This window comes from Pinus tabuliformis, chromosome 4_2, assembly GCF_031772625.1.
Source record: "Pinus tabuliformis cultivar Carrire ecotype Pingquan chromosome 4_2, CPIR1, whole genome shotgun sequence".
NCBI classification, from domain to species: domain Eukaryota; kingdom Viridiplantae; phylum Streptophyta; class Pinopsida; order Pinales; family Pinaceae; genus Pinus; species Pinus tabuliformis.
The window spans coordinates 110,604,259-110,618,014 of NC_142304.1; positions in this window are offsets into that span (position 1 = coordinate 110,604,259).

The following is a 13,756-nucleotide window of genomic DNA, read 5'->3' on the forward strand; positions in this document are numbered from 1 at the left end:
AAACCTTAGTAAAGGCTTACATGAGACCATTCATCTGTTACATGACAAAATGTATCGGACCTTGTTTTTAGATTTTAAAAATATGACATTTAGATGTCGAATTTATCTACAAACATGTCATTTACAAAATTCATGCCCTAGGGCAAAGATAGATCCAAGAAGAAAAAAGAAACAAACAAAAACACCTAAGGGATAACAGTTTCCATAGCAAGACCTCTCAGAAGAAAAGGATGAAGAGGAAATGGGAAATCCCATACTTGAGGTCAATCATAATCCACAAGAAATACTATCAAATGGAGGAGGAAAACAAGAAGTAAAAATGGTATCAACTCGATAGGTTTGAAAGCATCAGGAATTTCAATTTCAGTTATGGAGAAGGAGGAGATTCCCATAGATAAGGAGATGGGAGGTTACAAACAACATCATGTATCTGAGAGTTCAGACTTAGATAAGGAAATCCCAATGATAGCAGAAGAGAATCAGCTAGCAATTGTCAATGTCACTCCTAATCTAGGAGGTTCGCAGAAAGTGGAAAAGAAGAAAGGAAGAAAAGGGTAACTAAGTATTTTTACTTAGTCCCGAGTTTTTACAGTTTTTATGTCACTGTGTTTTTTGGGCACTAGTTTTGACTATTATGATTAAATGCACTTGGAGCATATACAACATGTAATTTTATTTTTTTAATAAAATTACAATTTTTCATGGTAAAAAAATATAAATAAGATCCATTTTACCATATAAATTAAAATAATAATTTCTAACCATATATAAATTTCATTCATAAGCACATAGAAACTTAATACTTACTATACAAAAATATTTTAAACCATGGATATTCAACCCCACTTTACCATGGATATATTATTAAATTGTAAATAGGTTTTGTTACAATATCATGAGCCAATACCACCATTCATCACTATCGCATGCCCAAAAATCATCTTTCATTTCAGAATCAAAATATTTTATAATTTTTTTATTACATTTTTGGATTGAGAGACAATCTACAATCCAATATGGAAGAGATATTGTAATCTCATGTTATGTTATTTAAACATTTTGATTAAATCGAATTACATGAAAAAAAAAACAAAACAAACAAACCGATCAAACGAGAAAATTACCTAGTACCAGTTTTTTTGAGGTAACAAAATATCGCTCGATTTTGAAAAGTGGTGATTCAGAATAGATCTCTCTTTCTGGAGCATATTTTTGGCACTTTAAATTTTCTTATGTATCAAGTATGAACATTTTTTTTTAAATGTTAGTGATTTTCATGCTAATTTTAAAAAGCATTAATGCAACATCAACACATTTTTTTAGAGGGCTTATTTTTTACACTTTAAATTGTTTTATGTATAAGTATGAACATTTTTTTGTTAGCGATTTTCATCTTGATTTTGAAAAGTGTTGATGTAACATCAACCCTCTTTGTTTAAAGGGCTTATTTTTACACTTTAAATTTTCTAATGTATTAAGTGTGGATATTTTTTTTAAATGTTGGTGATTTTCATGTTAGTAAAAAAAAACAAAAAACAAAACAAAACCATAAAAATGTAAAAAAAAACGAAATTAACTTGTAAAAACTAAAAAATATAAAATATATATATATATATGAAAATATTTCAAAAAAACATATAATTTAAGGGAAAAAATTAATAACAATAAATACATATATATATAAAACAATTTTTTTAAGTTAAAACAAAAAATAAAAACCTCATAATAAAAAAATTTAAAATAATTACCAAAAGAAATTAAAATTAAAGATTAAAATTTAAAAATTTAAAAATTTAAATTTAAAAAATAAAAAAAAAATAGTAAACTTAAAAACCGAGAATAAAATTAAAAAAAAAAAAAAAAAAAACAAAATTTAAAAATATATATATATCCCGCGGGCCCGAGGTATCCAAGGGCCAATTCGGCCGTGGTGTGGGTCAGGGGGAAGTTGTGTGTAGCTCCCACCCTGCCCACCCCGCGGCCCAACAGGCCTGTGGTGAAATCAGCCCCTGGTCACCACGAGCCAGTTGGGCCACAGGGTGGTCAGGGAGGGAGCTGCATTCAGCTCCATTCTCGCCCACACTAGGACCGTTGGCTTGTGGGATTTTTTTTTTTATATATATTTGTGCGTTTTTTATTTTAATTTTATATTAATTTTTTATTTTTTTTTTTTTTTTAATTAAAAAAACAAACTTGTTTTTTTTTGCTCATTAATTTTTTACTTTTTTTTTAAATTATGTGTATTTTTAAAATATTTTCCTTTTTTTTTTAATTTTTTCAATTTTACAAGTTAATTTTGATTTTTTTACATTTTATAGTTTTTTTTCAATATTTGAATTTTTTTTCTTTTGTAATTTTTTGTGTTTTTTTATTGTTTTTATTTTTTTCAATATTTGAATTTTTGTTTTCTTTTGTGTTTTTTTTAATTGTTTTTATATTTTTCAATATTTGAATTTTTTTCCTTCTGTATTTTTCATTTTTATTTATTTATATATTTATTTATCATTTTTAATTTCTTTTTTTCTGCAGGGTCTATGTTAATACTCGTCTAATAATCCTATCTCATTATGTGCAATTTGATAGTTCATTTTAAAATTTTTGTTATAATGAATCCAGCCTACCCCCACAATGTATCAAATTCATGATTGATCTTTATGTTTTCATTACAATGGGTTGAGCTCAACTACACTGTATGTCAATTTGATGGTTATTTTTAAATTTTTGTTGCAATGTATCAAGTTGCCTTATGTTAAGATTTTATAATCGTTATACATTTAGCATTTAAAAAAAGCTCTTGGTATAATAACTCTTTCATTCACGTGTTGTCATTAAAAATTTCCATAATGTCATGCTTAAAATATCTTGAAAACTTAAGATTTTTTGTAGTCATAATCTTTGATTTTAATTCCATGGTTGAAAAATTGTCGAGATTTTAATGTTTTTCTAGGTCGTGATATTTTATCTTTAATGTTATGGTTGAAAACAGTGATAAGTATTTTTTCTTAGCACCATGCCTAAAAATTGTTGGAATTTTAAGGCTTTTCAAAGACATTATATTTTAAATTTAATGTCATGCATAAAAATCGTTGGAATTTTAAGGCTTTCAAAGACATGATATTTTATCTTTAATGTCATGCTTGAAAAACTGTTATAAAAAAAAAAAAAACAAAAAAAAAAAAAAAAACAAAACAAAACAAAAACAAAAAACAAGACAAAACAAAACAAAAAACAAAAACTTCTTCGAGCATCAACACTTTTTATTTTCAAGGTGTTCTTTGCACAAAAAAATCAATTTTTATTGTCTTTTTTAAAAAATGTTGAAAATGTACCCTGAAAAAAAAAAAAAAAAAAAAAAAAAATTAAATTATTGTTATTCTAGTATCAACATTTTTCGTTTTCACCCTGTTTTTTTGGTGTTTGGGCTAGAGTACTCATTTTGAGGTAATAGTTCCCGTTTGATTGGTCGCTCTGTTAAAAATCAAAATCAAAAATAAAATTATTAATTAAAATATTTTGTTTCAATGAAATTACATAAAAATAAAATTTAAATTAAAAAACAAAATAATAAAATTATTAATAATTAAACTAGCCTAGATCTATCATAACTCCATATAACAAGCTCCAAGAAGGATCAAATTTGTCGAGGTGTAAACCTTTCTTCAAATTTTTGCACTCAAAAAAGAGGTTTTCATCTCAAGAGATTTGATCCCTCTTTCCTCCCTTAATAGATCCAAAGTTAAGATGGATATGGATTGGTTTATAGTTAATATTTTTTGTAACTTATATATATATATATATATATATATATATGGAAATTTATATTTGTGTCGAGAGGGGATCTCCAACCCAGTATGGTGGTGATGTTGTAATGTAATGTTGAAAATTTTGACTAAATCAAATTAAATGAAAACAAAAATTGAATTAAATCTAAAAAAGTATAATTAAATAATAATAATAATAAATAATGTAAATGTAATGTAAACATTTTAACTAGATCAAAATAAAATAAATAAATAATAATAAAAATAGAAAATGGTTCATGGTATTCATGTGGAATGTAGTCTATTTAAAGGGAGAAATTAAACCATCCTAGGTCCATCTTAACTCTGGAAACTTCTGTGAAAAGAGATTTGATCTCTCTCTGTGTGCTTGGTAGATCCGGAGTTAAAATGATTCTAGGCTAGTTATTATTGATTTGAAGAAAATGCGTTTAAGTAATAATGGATCATTCTTCAAAACATTCAAGTTTGTCCTGATGATGGATCCCGATTGGGATTCGAAACATTGATAAAAGAAAGGGTTAATATTGTGGTTTCTCCGGCTTCTAATTCAAAAAATTGGTAATTATCTTAACCACTAATTTAATTAAAAGCATTGGCGATTATCATAAGCCAATACCATAGTTCATCAATATAACATGCCCAAAAATCATCTCTCATTTGAGAATCAAAATATTTTTTAATTTTATTACATTTTTGGGTTGAGAGGCAATCTACAACCCATTATGGAAGAGATATTGTAATGTCATGTAATGTTATGTTATCTGAACACTCTGATTAAATCAAATTACATAAAAATCAAAATTAAAACTAAAATTATTCATTAAAATATTTTGTTTCAAAAAAATTACATAAAAATAAAATAATAAAAGTACTAATTATAATTATTAATTACAATTATTAATAATTAATAATTAAACTAGCCTAGATCTATCTTAACTCCATATATCAAGCTCCTGAATGGATCAAATTTGTCCAGGTGTAAATATTTCTTCAAAGTTTTGCACTCAAAAAAAGAGATTTTCACCTCAAGAGATTTAATCCCTCTCTCCTCCCTTATAGATACAGAGATATGATGAATATAGGTGGTTTATAGTTTATAATATTTTATAACTAATTTATCATATATATGTATGGAAAATTCTATTTGTGCAAGAGGCCTTCTCCAACCCAATATTGTAGTGTTGTTGCAATGTAATGTTTAACATTTTGAGAACCCATGCTATTCATGTGGAATGTAGCCTATTTAAAGGGAGAAAATAAACCAGCCTAGAACCATCTTAACTTTAGATTTAACAAGCCCCGAGAGGGATCAAGTCTCTTGATATCCAAACTTGTTTTTGAGTGAAAAGAGATTTGATCTCTCTTTGAACTTGGTAGATCCAGAGTTAAGATGAATCTCTAAATAAAAATGGATCACTCTTCAAAACATTGGTAATTGCGTTAACCACTAAGTTAATAAAAAGCACTAGTGGTTGTGTTAAAGACATTGAAATTCAATGTAATGGGAAAACAACTTAGACATTTTTTTAAAATAGTGGGAAAAGCTATCATAACTCAAATGTCAAGCTGCTAATGCAAGTTGACACAGTTATTCAAGGAAAACAATACCACCTAGAACTACCCATTGTAATCTATAAGAGGATAGGGTTTCACTTATACTAGATGCCTTTAGGTCTCCTTTGGGTCTTAGGCTTAGGTTGTTAACATATTTCCTTGTGTCCAAAGAAGATGAGTTATTAGCCAATCAAAAGCAATTTTAGGACATACTCCAAGCCTGCAACTTAAACATATTAAAACAAAAGTACAAAATAAAACTTTTATTTTTTATTAAAAATTATACATCCATTAATTACTTCTAAAAAATAAAAACAAAAACAAACCAATTCCATCAAAATTAAGTTTTTTTTTTTAAATTACTTGAGTTTTTTTTGCAGCTAAGCACCTGGAGTAGCTCTCAAACATACATAATCTTACCTAGGATTAAACCACAAACATACACAATCTTACCTAGGATTAAACAACAAGACTTGTGGAAACCAAACCTCCACACTTTACCATTGGACCGCAACGATAAGATAAAAACTTGATTTACCAAGTTGTAAACACATTCGATAATTACCCATTGGAAAACAATAATTGTAACAAGAAAAAGGAACTATGATACTCTATTTTTCCCAAAAATTGATTAGAGAATAGCATGTTTAAATGAATAGCATGTTTAAGGTATGAGTGTGCATGCTACAGGGAACCTATTTATGAGAAAGAAATTTCAATTCAACTAAATGATGTAAAAATATATTAATGAGAATTATTATAATTTGAATATAAATATATTAATGAAAAACATTGTAATTTGAATATAAATATGCTGAGATGTGAGTTGAATATTTTAAATTTGTATTATATTTTAAATTTATTTATATCATACGTGGAGACCAAGCCTTTTAGATTGAATATTTTTCTACCACCCATAGTGAAGGAGGTTGCTCAAGAGCTTTTTTAAGCATAGGTTGATCTTGATCATGGGTAGATAAAAATGATATTGTTATATACGTAAATTACGTTTTAGCAGGCAATTTATTATTATATATGTAAGTACGCTTTAACAGACGATCTTCTATTATATATGTAATTATGCATTTCTTTCCGTCATTCATAACAGATATTATTTATAAAAGAGTGCACTTTTAAAGAGCTCAGACCCAGTGAGTGGTCCTTCTTTCTTGAGAGCATGGTTGGTTCTTACATATATATTTTATTAATAATTATAATATTAAAATAATTATAATTTTTATGAAAATATTTTGTAGTGATTAATTTTATTTTATTTTTTTAATTTAATGTATCTAAAACAAATTATTAATATATATTGCAGTTATTGTTTTATTATTTTTTTTAGTTAAAAATATTTTAAAACTTTTATTTTTTTAAGGGTATAAACTTGTTTTAATGAATAAATAAAATGTATGTATATCATTTTATTATTTTTATTTCTCTTAAATTTAAGGAATAAGAAATTCTAAAATATATCCCCCGATTAGGATGACGGAGTGGGTAATCAATGTAATAATGGATGTCAAGGGCCAGGAGGTGAGAGGGCTGCCTACCACTGCCTACATGCTTATATCGTAGGGCATGGTGGCATTTCGTATGTCTGCAACGACATCAGAAGGGAGAAGTGGCATTTGGTACGCAGGTAAAAGAAGAGGTGGTAAGGACGGTTGCGTAAGGTGGATGGGATGGCAGGTAGGTAAGGCAAAGTATGAGAGGGAGCGTAGAGAAGGGAGGATGGATAGATTGCAGAGCAGTGGGAGAACGAGTGCGGAGGACCAGCCATACTCGCATTCAGCAAGCAGACATAGCAACCACGGGTAGTAAACAACTGTGACATGGCGTGTCCAGCTAGAGGAAGAGGCCACGGAGGACGAGGAAAATCAAGTCCTCGTTCAAAGGACCCGGGAACCTCGAAATAGAGGAAAGGGAGAAGATCCATAGACGAGACTGTCAGGGAGGCAACGAAAGCATATAAGGAAGGAACAGATGCAGGGATCCACAAAATTATAGAAGAAATGGAGGACCGAATTATGGAAGAGGACTTTGAGGACGAAATGGAGGAATGGAAAGAACACATTCCAGATCCTGGGAACACCAAAGAGATACTATCCCAATTCAAACAGACCTTGCATATATATTGGCTCATGAAAAGATTGGTAGGAAAAGCAATGGAACAGGTGTCCATGGGGATGGCTCTGATCATTAAAGACATGCCAGACTAAAAAAAGGACCTGCAAACTATCCAATTCCAGCTCTGCAAGCAGGACATTAGACTGGATCGTATCCAGCGACACATTCCATGCATTATCGAAATGACACCAGCCCCTGGAGATTCAGTTGAAGATCCAACGATAGTTGAGTCAGAACTGGAAGACCTCAAAGAATAGCTAAGCACAATGATAGCTCAAGTTTTTTTGTTTTTTAGCGACTAGCTTTCTTTTACATGCATTCTTATGGTATCTAAGACTATAAACTGGTTCTTAAATATTTATGTATATATTACTTGCGTAGAAAAACTGATAACTTATCGTTTTTGGATGGCTTACAATATGCATCGGTGGCCAACAGACTTGGTTTCCCACTGGGCAAGTTGAAGTCACCTATTAACTGTATGTGGTTTCAGTTTGTTTATATATAAATAGAAAAGAAGGATCTACTTAAGCTTACAAAAAAAATCTAAAATATATAATATAATAAATATATTATTATTATAGTATTTTAATAATATATTTTATTTTTTTAAATGCATGTTGATTTTACATAAATATAGTTTAAATTGAGTTTTCCCTATTTTTTAATATTTATTTTCAATTATAATATTTAATAATTTTAATTTTAATATAAATTGGTTTTAATTAATGCTATATATATTTTAGGCACATAACTTTTGGCACATTTGAATTTTAATTCAAATGTTAAGATGATAGTCTAGGGACATGATATGGTTCTAAAAGTGAAGGGAGAATGAAGTGAAATGGTCGAAGATAATGTGGAATATAAGGAGGGAGAGGTGTATATTTTGAAGTTGATTTTTAATACAAGGGAGGAGCTAATAATAAAGATAGAAAGGTGTTAAATAGTGTTAGGGTATTTAATGATAAGATAAATTATATAAGTATTTGATGTTTTAGTTGATAAAATATTACAGAAGACACACATTGTCATAGATACTCCACATATAGTTAAAATTAAATGTTATAAAAGCGCAAAGGATAAAAATTTAAGGTTTTACTACAAAATGAGCTATTGAATAAATCACAAGCCACCAACTTGTTAGAGCATGGAGAGGAAGAATCCAAGAAAGAATATTTCCAAAGGTTGTGTAGTCAAAGGGTTTTAAATTCAAACTTTGAGAGGAGGGTAGAAAGAATTTCTAACTTTATAGGACATAAAATATATCCTCGTAGTAAAACTACAACTTAGATCTAATATCCTAGTTACCGCATGGGTTTCAAGAGTTTACTCACACAAAGTTGTTAGGAGAAAATGTGTAGTATTCCTTGATTGTTCAGATAGAATATTCAAAACAAGATAGATTGAAATATAACTATGGAAAGAAAATAAACAAAACCATAATTTGAAATTAACAACAATAAGCGAATCTTTGTTGATCTTTACAATTGAGAGTAATGTTCACTTGCCACTTTTAGGGGAACAACTTGCAACTGAGTAGAGCTCCAAGCCTCCAAATATAATAATATTCATTTTGGAAACCAATTACATAGATTTAACTACTATATATAGTTCCAACTGACCAAAACCCTAACCACCTAGTGAAACTATGTTAATGAGACCTCAAACATGAACTAGTTAGCATTCTTTAATGAGGTCACTTAGATTTATTAATTTCACACTATACTACCTTATAGGTATTATTTAATAAATATTTCCCTACTACATAAAGTAACAATCAATCATCCTAACTAGGAGAGTTAGGGTTGAAATCTAATGTTTCCTCCCTCTTATAAAGTAGTATTCTCCTGAAGGTGGGGATACCGGTGGAGAATCTCGATTGATTCTCGTGTACCATCTTTGAGACGTGTATCTTTTCATAAGAAAAAACGTTCTAGATAATGCATTATTGAAGATGATACGTGTGTTTTGTATAAAATATGTGTAGGTTAACCCGATAATGCAATATAAATCAAAGCAGAATATTATAACCTGCTTCTACTATCAATTTTCAGAATCTTAAAGATCGAGTTGAACAATATAACCAGGAGAAGAAGAATCAATGGCACAATACACATGTGAATACTTTGGGGAAAGCCTTAGCTAAAAACCCCACACTATTGTATTATCATACATGGTGGAAATACATAGGAATTATACAAAGCCTTAGCTCTCACAGCTAGCCAGCTCTCAGTACAATCCTCACAGATGCTCACAGGAAATCTTGGCTTCTCTCCAGCCTTTCTCTCTGCCCTCCAAGTTCCTATTTCCTTGCACTATTCCTTGTGGATGATTAGCCTCTTACCAAGTGGAAAACAATCCTTCAAAATTGCGCAATCCTCAAGGATAAATCCTTGACTGTATGCATGAGTTTTCTCCATGAGAAAACACATACAACTGATAATACATTGTCCTTGAACATTTACCTTGGTTCTTTCTCAGAATAGACATGCATGAGTTTCTGATGAGGGAATCTTCAGTTAACTGGAGTAGCACTAGTTGAGTGCATTAATGCATCAACTGACTGTTAACTCACTATTAGTTCCTCAAACCATTTGGAACTAATTTAACTACTAATTTAACTAGACTTAACTCAGTAAAATGAGTTAACTAATTACTACTCAAATATAACTCAATCTTATCTCCTTGATTTAAGGGATAACTCTTGCATTACTTCAGAAAGACTTCTAGCTTGAATTTCTCCAACTAATTAATTTAAAATTAATTAATTAATTATTTCCAAGTAGTTGTTAAGACTAAATTTGATTTTAATTCACAATTTAATTCAAGGAAAAATTAAATTGGAATATTCTTGTTGCCATATTTCAACACTCCCTCTCAACAAGAAAGGGATTATCGGCCACCCCAATACTGTCTCTATGGAACTCGAATTTACACTTTGACAATGCCTTTGTCAAAATGCAAGCATCTTGCTCCTCTATCGAAATATACTACACCAACATGATCCTCTCGACCTGTGAAAAGCCACGGGAAAAAAATCTTGCCTTATGCTTCTCTGCACTACCATCAGCAGCTTGCTTTACCTTGTAAAGCCAACGAGAACTCACAACTGACTTGTTCTTCGATCTCGGAACCACGTCCCAAACACTGTTATGAACTATGGAGTCATACTCCTCCACCATAGCATCAACCCAAATCGGTTGTTGCACTTCTTCCTCAAAGGAAGATGGCTTGGTCTCAACACATTCCCCAGAAAGAGCCATGTATCCAGTGTACCTCTCAGGTGACCTCCTCTATCTGGGCTGAGAATATGGTGCTCCCACATTCTCTCTCGCATTTTCCAACAATCTATCATCTTCTCTTGTGCACTTCCATCCATCTCTGGAAGACTCTGCTTGAGTGGAAGTCTCCACTCCTAGAACCTTTGCATGTCGCTTCTCCACATCAGTCTGAGGCTCCTCCTCCTTAGGAACCAACAGTTCCTCCATAGCCTCTAGTTGGAGCTCCCTCTCAAGGGAAATTTTCCATGCCTTCTGCTCATCAAACTTGAGATATCTATGAACCATTGTCCTCCGACTGGTAGGAAAGTACACCCAATCGTTGTGCGGTGTATCAATGTACCCCACAAATATCCCCAACTCTACCTGTCAGCTCAAGCATCTTCCATTCATCCTTTGTCACATGGAAATATACCGATGAACCAAAGATCCTGAAGTGACCCACATCTGGTCTCTTACCGAAGAAAGCTTCCTCTGGTCTCTTCATCCCAAGTATGCGATGCGGGCTTCCATTCTGCAAATAAATCGTTGTAATGCATGCCTCATCCCACAAGTGAAGTGGTAGGCCTTGGTCATGCAGCATTTCCTGTGCTACCCCTACAATAGTTATATTCTTCCTCTCGGCCACCCCATTCTGTTGTGGGCTATGAGGTGTCGTCAACTCTCGTTTAATTCCTTTCACTGCACAGAAGTCCTTAAACTCTTGAGAGAAATATTCTCCACCATTTTCGCTTCTCAAGGCCTTGATCTTCTTCCCTAACTCTTTCTCGACCAAAGATTTGAACTCACAAAACTTTGTGAAATTTTGGTCCTTCTTCTGCATGAAATAAATCCAGCATTTACGAGAATAGTCATCAATGAAAATCACATAATACCTTTGCTTCGTTGTGGATGTCGTCGAGAATGGTCGCCACAAATCAGTATGAACTCACTCTAAGATAGCCTCTGCTCGACTGTCTTGATCATGAAAGGAATACTTGGTGTACTTTTCCAAGGTACAACCTTTGCATGTGTCAACTTGCTCAAGTTTACCTTTGGGAAGTCCTTGTAGATATCTATTGCATTATCTTCAAAGCCCCATGACTCAAATGGCCCAACTACCTATGGCATAACTCGCCAATGTCTTGGCTTTGCACCAATTCTGATTTCATACTCAATGCTACACAATCATCTACCTCTATTTTATAGAAATTCTTCACCTGAATCCCTATCCTCTTGGTCTGATGCGTGGCTATGTGTCTTAGGAACACCTTTCCTTTACTAAAGACAACATCATAGCCTTTGTCCTCCAACATCGCAACCGATACCAAGTTCTTCTTCAGTCCAAGCACATACATCACATCTGTCAAGGTGAGAGGAGCTCCATGCTCCCTCTAAAAAGCAATCGTTCCCACTTCTGAAACACTATACCTTCTGTGATCACCCATCTTTATGCGCATCTTGAGGTCTTTCTCCTTCAAGGCACTGAATAAATTTTTATCACTGATCATGTGGAATGAGGCTCCATTGTCAAGATACCAGACACAATCCATCATCGATGACACCATGCATGCGATGAGGGTAAAGTCCATTTCAAACTAAGAAGCTATTGTCTCACCTTCCGATCCTTCCAAGGATCCCTTCTTGGACTTCTTTGATGGGCAATCAGTCGCATAATGTCCCATATTGTGACAATTAAAGCATCTTACTTTAGAAATGCCACCCTTCTTCCCTCCATGAGAAGAATTAGATTTTAAATGGGAATCCTTCCCCTTCCCTTTCCTTGCCTTACTTTCTAAGGCCATATTTTCTTCATCATCATTCTTGGATGAAGAACCATCTCGTGTGCTCCTCCTGATCTCCTCCTGCATAAGATCTAACCACAGTTGTTCCCAATCCAACAACTTCTCCCTTCCATTCACAAAGTCCCAGTAGCTATTCCAACTCTTTGGAAGGCCAAGAGGAGCGAGGCTCACCATATCATCATTGGCAGTAGTTATTCCCACACTGCCAAGCTCATCTCTACAGGTGGTGATCTTGTTCAGATATGTGGAAATAGTATCGCCCTTCTCCATCTTGATCCTTCAAAGCTTATCCTTGAGCGCCAATTTCCTTTGGTCGCTATTGTTATGGTAGAGGTCCTTCAATGTCTTCCACATTGAAAATGGAGTATCCTTCCCATGGAGACTCGAGACAATATGGCCTTGAACTCCCTCAAGGATGATCTGTCTCGCTTTCACCACACACTTCTTCCACTCAGCCAACTCTTGTGCATTAGTTGAAGTTGGCTTTGGTATTTCTTGATCAATGAATTCCTTCAAGCCATTGTCTTCTAATACAGCCTCTATTCTATCTTTCCATGCGATGTAATTTGAGCTACCTTTCAAGGCATACTCGAGTCTCAAGCCATAGAACGCCATTGGGAAACCTTGAAGTATAATATGAATTTGGTTTGCACCTACAACCTTGAACTTCAAACTTCAAATTAGCTTCTGAGTATATTGTTCACAGCTCTAGTACCATGTATAAAATCTATGTAGGTTAACCCGATAATGCAATATAAATCAAAGTTGAATACTATAACCTACTTCTACTATCAATTTGCGAAGCTTAAAGATCAAGCTAAACAATATGACCAGAATAAGAAGAACCAATGGCACAATACACATAAAAATACTTTGGGGAAAGCCTCGGCTAAAAACCCCACACTATTGTATTATCATACGTGGTGGAAATACATAGGAATTATACAAATCCTTAGCTCTCACAGCGAGCCAGATCTCAGTACAATCCTCACAGATGCTCACAGGAAATCTTGGCTTCTCTTTAGTCTTTCTCTCTACTCTCCAAGCTCCTATTTCCTTTTGTTGTTCCTTGTGGATGATTAGCCTCTTACCAAGTGGAAAACAATCCTTTAAAGCTGTGCAATCCAAGGATAAATCCTTGATTGCATGCATGAGTTTTATCCATGAGAAAACACATACAACTAATAGTACATTGTCCTTGAACATTTACCTCAACTGGGTCTTT